General features: G+C 37.7%; 1 pseudogene across 1 annotated transcript; it reads left to right on the top strand.

Annotated features, from left to right (window-relative positions):
* Positions 1-8,641: 8,641 nt before the first annotated feature.
* On the top strand, positions 8,642-8,783 carry LOC308258430 (large ribosomal subunit protein eL39-like; annotated as a pseudogene). The gene has a single exon. The product of its transcript is annotated as a large ribosomal subunit protein eL39-like (transcript).
* The last annotated feature ends 254 nt before the right edge of the window (positions 8,784-9,037 follow it).

Here is a 9,037-nt window from a genome sequence, read left to right as displayed (position 1 = left end):
GCCCACCCCGGGGCACCCGAGGCCCTTCCGCGCCAGACTCCTCCCAGCACCTGTTAGAGGTGCGGGGGCCTGTGAGCAGCGGCGCAGGGCAGACTGCAGACGGACTTTACGCTGCCCGCCACCCAAAGTGGAGCCTGGCGCCCAGCCAGCCAGGCTTCGGACAGAGGAAGGAGCGGGGGAGGCTGGCGTGGGGACTGAGCCCATAGGGTTACCCCAGGCGGCACAAAACCAAACTGTTCCCACTGTCTGGGAGACCTGTCATTAGGGGTACCACCCTGGGCTGGCCTTGTATATAGGAAACGCCGCTGGCGATGGCGGAGGGACTTGGGGGGAGAATTGAAATAGTGCTCGGGTTTTTGTTAGGACCCCTGCGGGCTTTGTACAGGTTATTTAATAGCTTTGTTAAAAAATAATTATAACATTAATAAAATGTTTCTTTTGTCCTCAGCTCCACGCAGAGCTACAGCATGATATCTCTCTGTAAAGCGATCAGCAGTTGCAGCGTGAAAATAAAAGTTAACTCCAGGTCATGTCGGGAAGACCCCGCGGAGCCGATCTGATCTGATCTTTCTTCTTCTGGGAGGCTTTGCTAAAGCGGTCAGGTTTCACCTTGAGCGTGGAGGTGCCTGTGGGCTGCCTGTTTCTTTGGTTTGCAAAGTTCGGGGCAAGTGTGTTGGATGCGTGGATAGAAGTAGGGCAAGGCCAGTCTTGTGGTAGAGAAGTAGAGCAAGAATTTTCCACCAGTTTGAATTTCTCGTGGGGCTCTAGGACTTTACATGTTTTGTCATCTGCTTTAAATACAAGATACTGCCTTTCCATTTGGTGGTACTTCTCAGGACACAGGCGGGTTGTGCTTGTTCCTGGGACCCGAGGAGACGCGATGATCTGTTCATAGGTGGGACTTTGGAGGGCTAAAGAGAGACACTGGAGGTTCTTGTTAGGGTTGTTGGTCTTAGAACAGGTAACTCTTTCCAGGTGCCCCATATCAGCCCTGTCTTGATGCACAGCGACTATCTTGCTTGTTTTCTTCTTAATCTTTCGTTATGATCATCTTAACATTTTCCCATTTTGGATCTTGGGATTTGGTTTTATTTCTATTCATTGAAACAGACTTAGGATTTTTCTCAGGGAGGATCCAGGACTACTTATAGGTTGGAAATGAGGGAACAGGGTGTTTAAAGTCTAGGTTTCTAGCCTTCCCCTAAAATTTGAAGTTTTAAAGTTTACAAGTGTGTTTTTCCAGTGTCTCAACTAACTCCGGGTGGTGTTTTCCAATATTTGAATTTTTAAACTCTAATGAGCAGTTAAGCCTTTTGGTTTATAATTAGCAAAAGTGATTTAAAGTTTGTTAATATATTAACATAGCACCATGAATGACATTTCAATGCATAATCTTTTTATAACAGTAGAAGCATATAAATTGATAATATTTCACAGCCTACAAAATGTCATCTTGCCTGTGGCTTGAAGTCAAACTGAAGGATAAATTCCTAAAGGTACAGGGGCTATTCTTGAGGTTTGTCTTAAATTTCAAACAACATAATTGAGATGAAAATTGCTTTTATAATCCTAAGAAATAGAATTTTATTATGTTAAGTGGGACAAGTTAACAAGTGAATATGTGATATTAGATTCTTCGTGGAAGTCTGCCTTGGAACCATTAATCTCTTAAGAGATTTTGAAACTATTTTTAGTGACAAATTACAATGTGAGTGGTCCTACTTCTTCACCTGGGAAGAGCAGTTTGACCTGAATTTTCAAAGTTTAGCGGCTTTGCGGGCAATGGTAGTTATGTTTCTATATAGTACCACTGATGTACATTTAACTATGTACTCTTTCTCTAAACCAGTTCTAGTTAATCTACTCTTGACTTAGAGGCCAAGTATATGATTAAATGTATAAACCAATGTGAAGAGCTATAGAAACTCTCACACCTTGAACCAGGACCTGGGATCAACTTTGCATCAAGAAAAGGTTTCTTCTTGGCAGGTGATGAGGTAGGAGAAATCCTCTTAAAGAGTTTGAAAAGGCCCAGGGCTTTGAACTCAGGAAATTTGAAGTGATTATCTCATGTGAGAGAATGCCTTTGCTACAAAAAAGAAAAATGGCAATTTTGAAATGAGTCCACCATCTCTTTTTGGCAGCTATGAGCCATTTATTTTGTATGCAAACAGATGAGGTGTTAAAGTTCAGGGGTAAAATGTGTGAAATGTAAAATCTAAACAGATTAGGCCCTGAAAGTAGTTTTTTTTTAAATAATTATTTTTTAAAAAATTGTGGTTAACAAGAAAACTATATAAAATATATGGAATTTACCAAGATCAAGATATATCGTTTTTAAAGCAAAACAAAATCATGACAAAATGACTTTTTATGGTTGTACTTAATTAAACTTACAAAATTTTAAAGTACGGTAAAAGTAGTCTATAATTTGATATAGCTGAAAGATTATTCATTTTACCACTGCAATTTGTTCCAGTTACTGTAGAAAAAAATATTCATGCTATTACCCACGTGAAAGTCAGCAAGCCACACTAATGTGTTATTATTACCAAGTGTAAGGAGGCATTTCATGTTAATACTAAAAATGAGCTGATAAATTCTCAAATACAAGTTAGACAATGCAGAAATGTATTAGAGTTTACATACTGTTAAAATTTGAACTGCTGCTTTGTACATTGTTTTATGGAACTGCAACCAGAGTACTGTTTAGAACATTGAAATTACTTTTAAATACACCAGGTATACAAGAATTAATAATATGTATAACAATGCATACATTAAACATTGTAGCAGAAAAATTAATGAAACTCAAGTGAAAAGTTGAGAGGCAAATTACTATTAAATGCAAACTAAAAGTTTTTAATTGGAGTTTGCCAACATAAATCCCAAGTTTACCCCACCAATTTTATTCAAAGCTTTACTCAAAGACCTCACTGCACACAATTTGGTTGAGTTTTTAAAACTAATTGAATATGTGAATGATTTCCTCAAATGTCAGTAGACTTTTTTAGATTTTTTAAGTACCTGTTCAGGCAACATGAAAATATAATAGAGAATCACTTTGGAAAATTCTAAAGTTAGTGATATTAGTCAGTAATTTGGAAAAAGAATCTGAGTTATCAGTAAATTAGCTAATTTGGAATTGTGTTTCTGAACTTAACACCAGTTTGTGTTCTGTTTTTCTCAAAGGAATATTATGCAAATATATCCTGGGTTGATCACTATTTTTAATAGTTCTGATAATGAATGAAAATACATTATGTTAAAGAAAATACAATTATGTTATCACCGTGTTAATCTTTTCTAGATTTATCCAGAGTTTAAATCTTTTTTTCAAATGCTGAGGACCAAACCCCCAGGGTCTAGAGCATTTTTAAGCGAGCCCTCTACCCCTGAGCTGTATCTTCAACCCTACAGCTTAAATCTTACAACTATGCTGTTTATATTGTTTTAAATTGTTTTCCCTTAAATCAAGCACATGAGACATGCCAGTTAAAAAAAAAAAACACTTGCTAAGCATGCTTCTTATAGAAACCTGTTTCATGCAGTGACATTTGTAGAAAAGCAGTTTTTGATCCCAGCTTCTGCTGTTTTCTACTAACTTAAAAACATTGTAGATTTTTAAATTATCAATTTAAAGCAGCATCTTCATTGTTTTCCACTTATTTTGGTTCTGCTGTGAGAGTTTCACAGAATGTAACTAAAGCAATAGGCATAACTTGAAATTCATATAAACATCTAGCAAGCTATGTAGGTTTTAAAATTGCAGATTACATCCACTTTATCTTTAGCTCATCACATTATAAGACAAAAAAAGTAAGTTGAAAATATCTCATTAAAGCCACGCATACTTGTAATCCTCGCACTTGGGAGGCTGAGACAGGAGGATTGTGCAGGTTCAAAGGCAGCCTCAGCTACTTAGTGAGGCTCTCGGCAACTTAGTGAGACCCTGTTTCCAAATAAAATATAAAATAGGTCTGGGAGTATAGCCCGGAGGTAGAAAGCCTCTGGGTTTCACCCCCAGTACCACCAAAAAAAAAAAAAAAAGAAAGAAAGAAAGAAAAAGAAAATAACTCATTAAGAAATGGTCTGTGTTGAGAAACTAGATTAAGTTTGATTTATACTGGATATAACTGTGGTTTCCTATTGTTCCCACTTACGTATCATCACCTTCCTTTAGTTTGCATGATAGAAGGGAACTTTTTTTTTAATGTCAGTACTGGGGATTGAACCCTGGATTGCTACACATCCTCAGCCCCCTTTATTTTATTGAAACAAGATCTCTAAGTTGTTCAAGCTGGCCTCAAACTTGGAATTCTTCTGTCTCAGCCTCCTCAGTAACTAGGTAGAAGGGAACTCTCAAAGACTTTGAGACCTGAGACCCAGTATAGTGTGTGGAATGCTCCTATGTGCCAATATAGTTTGATAAGGTAGGAAAAAATGAGGGAAACATCTGGATAGATATATGTAATGGTATGTATATATTTGGATTAATACACCAAAAGATCATAATTTATTATTGGGCTGTCATAACAGTAACCTGACTAGTGTGGCATTCAATATATGTCATTTAAAGAGTACATTTTTCCCTGATGTTGTTTAGACTTCACAGTTTTGCATAAAAATCTTGATGTCCGTTGCTCCTTCCTTGTTTTTAAATAATGTCGTTACAGACATAGCAATGTTTCAAGTTAATTTATAGATTTTTGTAAAATAACTTATATAACGTCCCTGACTATTGTGCATAATTAATCTTTATTGAACAAACATGCAAACAGCTATAGACCACAACTTTTTCTGATCATTTCACAGTTGTTTTATTATTTCAATGCCATATTATCAATTGGTGATTTGCAAATTTTTGATTTATGGTACAATTTCATGTTGACATTTTAATTACTTCCCCTTCTAGACTCTATACTTTTCTTTCCATGTTTTTAGTGATTATCTGAAGAATAATTTCCAATGGGATATTTATCAATTCATAATTCACTCCATGCATGAGAACTGCAGTAGTTTCTGCACAATATATATTAAGCTACATTAGCTAGTATATTTTGGTTTTCTACCTAAGAGCAAAAGGTTCAGTTCTTAATTTGATACCTCATGGAAAAATCTACAACTTTCATCTTTCAGGAAGTTGTTCTTGCCTGGTGTGGTGGTGAATGCCTGTAATCCCAGTACTTGGGAGGCCTAGACAGGAGGATCACATGTTGGAAGACAGTTTCAGCAACTTAGTGCGACCCTGTTTCAGAGGCTGAAGTTATAACTTGGAGGGAAAATGTCCCTGGGTTCAATCTCTAGTACCAAAAGAAAAAAAAGATATTTCTGAAAAATGAGGCTTGGTCTGCATATTATAAAATGGAAGTTTATTTTACAGTAAAGCTATTCATTTAACTTTCACTACTTATCATGTGGAGACAGGAGGATCACGCGGGTTCGAAGCCAGCCGCTCTGGCTTAAGAGATCCTGTTTCCAAAAATAAAATAGGTCTTGGAGTGTAGCCCAAAAGTAGAAGGGCTTCCAGGAACCCCAGTACCACAAAAAAAAAAAATTTTTTGACATCACAAATACACTAAATTTTTCTAAAGTCTAAGGTGGTATCCCCTTATCTGATTTTTAAAAATATATATATAGTTAGACCAGTCATATATAGGTGCTTCCTAATGATTTTATGTTCGGCATAATCTGAAACAGATGGAAAACATCTGGGCCTCAGCTTAATTTCATTAAATTTACAGGGCAAGTATCCTCTAACTGCTTATGTATGCTTATGGTTGGGAAAATATGTCCTAATTTTGAAAGTATTTGGTAACAGTTTCCTAAAAGTCTACATGAGAAAAATAAGCTTTCACAGTACCTTATTTCTGTGTATATGGATTTTATTCTTATAATCTGTGTACCTCTTTTTCCATTCTGTATGTCACTTGGGAATGCCATTTCTTTTATATATCCAAGTCCATCTCTTGCATGGGAATTGCCATGTATCTCCCTTTTTCCAAAGTATATATGCTCATTATTTGACTTGGTTTCCTTTAATACAAAACACCATAGGCTTCTAAGCTGTAGTCATGGCTGGGGATGTAGGAAGTGGTAGAGGACTTTACTTGCCTGGTGTACAGGAGGCTTTAGGTTCAATCCCCAGCACCACAAAAACAAAATAAACCACAGTTGGGTTTTTTCATTTTGTTTTGTTTTGTGGTACTAGGAATTGAACTCAAGGTATTTTACCACTGAGGTACACCCCCAGCCCTATTTTTTTTTTTTAATTTTTAACAGGGTCACTAAGTTGCTGAGGCTGGCCATGAACTGGCAAATCCTCCTATCTCAGCCTCCAAAGGACTGGGATTACAGGTGTGCACCACCACACCTGGCTAATCATAGTTAATTATAAGTCTGCTGTATTTTTAACAGATATTCGTATTCTTTGATCTTAATTGTACATATGGATGAATTAAACATATGGTTCTGTTTGTAGATTCGGGCCATATTTTATTTATGTAATGCTTGGCTGGTATTTTCTGTGGATCTATGAATATCAGTAGGAAAATATTTAATCAATTATATGTATTATGTAACACATTAAATATATACATAATTAATATATAATTTTAGTTTGAGATAATCCCAGTTTGGATAGATTTTAGGGAAAACCATATGGAAGAAGGTAAATTACCTATGTCTATAAACATAACCATTTATTGAGCTGAAATTTTAATGGAGATGTGAACTAAGATTATAAATACTTAGCTGGCCGGGCATGGTGGCGCACACTTGTAATCCCATCATTCAGGAGGGAGAGACCAGAGGATCATGGTTCACAGCCAGCCTCAGCTACTTAGTGAGGCCCTTCGCAACTCAGTAAGACCCTGTTTCAAAAATAAAAAGAATAAAAAATAGGGCTGGGGGTGTAGCTCAGAGGTAGAATGCCCCTAGGTTCCATTCCCAGTACTGCAAAAATTAAATAAATAAAAAATAAATACTTAACTATTTATTTATATCTTACTGAGATTATACTTGACTTCTTTCTCAAAGAAGGTCTTTATTGTCTTGTTCCATACTTGATGAGGTTTGTGTCATCTCTTGATAGTACTACAGAAAACTGCCGAGAAAGTATTTGTGGTTACCAATCTTGTACTGAGCCTAGGTTTGAAAATGCACAGTTGCTAAGCTGCCTTCTGAGGAGAAAGCTCTCCCTCCATTGATTACAATTCAGACTTGTCAATAGCGAGCCTGTGTGACTGGAGCTGCCAGTCGCTAGAAGATTTAGTGCTGAGCCCCTGATGCTTCTCTTTCAGGCAGGTCTACTTGTGGAAGAAAGGGAAGCAGCTTATTGGGAGTAACAGATATGGGGGGCATCCTGTTTTGAAATACAAGATTTGAGCACCTTATCCAACCCAGCGTGCACCCCCGGGTATTTGGGCCCGTTGTCTTTTTGCTTTGTTTTAAATCAAAGGTCGGTATAAACAGGCTGTAGAGGATAAATGAACTTTGAGGACATTTGGACTTGGGTGATCTTTATGGTCTCTTCCAAAGCAAAAATGCTTCAAAACTAAAATCTATAAATAAGAAAGTTCATATAAACTTTATGGCTAATACCAAACAGTAATAGGATGATCCTGACACTCTGGTATGGCATGTCAGAAGTCTACTTTTTTTTTTTTTTTTGTAGGTCTGGGGGTGGAACCCAGGGGCATTCAACCTCAGAGCTACACCCCCTGCCCTATTTTTTATTCTTTATTTTGAAACTGGGTCTCACTGAGTTGCAGAGGGCCTCACTAAGTAGCTGAGGCTGTCTGCGAACTGCGATCCTCTGGTCTCAGCCTCTCAAATGCTGGGATTACAAGCGTGTGCCACCATGCTCGGCTAGAAGTCTACTTTTTTAAAAAGTATACTTTGTTCTTACTTTTAAAGGCATTAAAGGGGAACACGGGTGATTTAGGATAAATCAATGAGTCTCATGCACGTAATACCAGGAAAGTACAGATAGCTTTTCAACGTGCAGGTTTAATAGCAGAGTACAGCCACTGAGGCTGCATAAAGGTTCCCAGTGTGCCATTCCGCCACAGGGAAGAACCAGGGTAACAAAGAAAAACCTATTTTGCAAGTGTCTGAAGGAGAACTCTGGAAATCAGTAGGATAGGAACCAGAACCCTAAACACCATGGATAGAGAGAAAGAACTTGTATTGAGGGTTATATATAACTTTTATTTATTGCTGTCCAATGCAATACTATGGCACAGGGTTTTTGCAAAAGAACAGGCTTTATTGCATAGGCTGTAGAAAAGGAGAGCAGAAGATTCAAGTTCACACTTGCCTCCCTGATCATTTGGTGGCAGGAGGGTTTCTAGGAGGAGAGAGGGAAGAAGTTGATTGGAGTCTGTTCTTCCCAGGTCATGTATTTCTTTTTGGAGGGAGTTAGATTCTGTGCTAGGAGTTTGAGCTTGTGATTTCCTTGATCTGATGAGCTGGCTCTTCTGTTAATGTCTATTCTTGAAAAGCTGATTCCACATAGTAAAAATCATTAGTGGGTGGTCTGAGAGTTTTTCCTGAAAGACAACTTAAGAACTTTGCTGTTTAAGAAAGTTATGGCCTTTCTCCACATTTGTGGTTCATGCTCCTGATTTGCTTCCTCACCATGTCTTCACACAAGACTTTCAGGATCAGGTGCTTCCCAGCCAAGAAACAAGCAAAGTCATCCCATTCCCATGTGGATTCGGGTGAAAACTGGTAATAAAATCAGGTCCAACTCCAAGAGGAGACATTGGAGGAGAACCTAGCTGGGTCTATAAAGAACTAGACATGAGATGGCACACATATTTATGCTGTATCAAGGTCATGATCATCTTACCACATCAGGCTGAAAATGTCACCACTGGACAGTTGGGCATATTTAATTAGAAATCTGATCTCCAAGCTATGAGAGATACATAGTACTGGGTTTAGTTGTTTCAATAAATAAATATGTGAAACCTTTAAAAAAATTAAAACCAGGTATGTCCAGGCCTTAACCAATCCTAGTCCTTGCCCCTGT

Source organism: Muscardinus avellanarius, assembly GCF_963383645.1.
Source record: "Muscardinus avellanarius genome assembly, chromosome: 2".
Classification (NCBI taxonomy): domain Eukaryota; kingdom Metazoa; phylum Chordata; class Mammalia; order Rodentia; family Gliridae; genus Muscardinus; species Muscardinus avellanarius.
The sequence above is the reverse complement of the archived record's forward strand: the minus strand, read 5'-3'. Positions and strand labels throughout refer to the sequence as shown.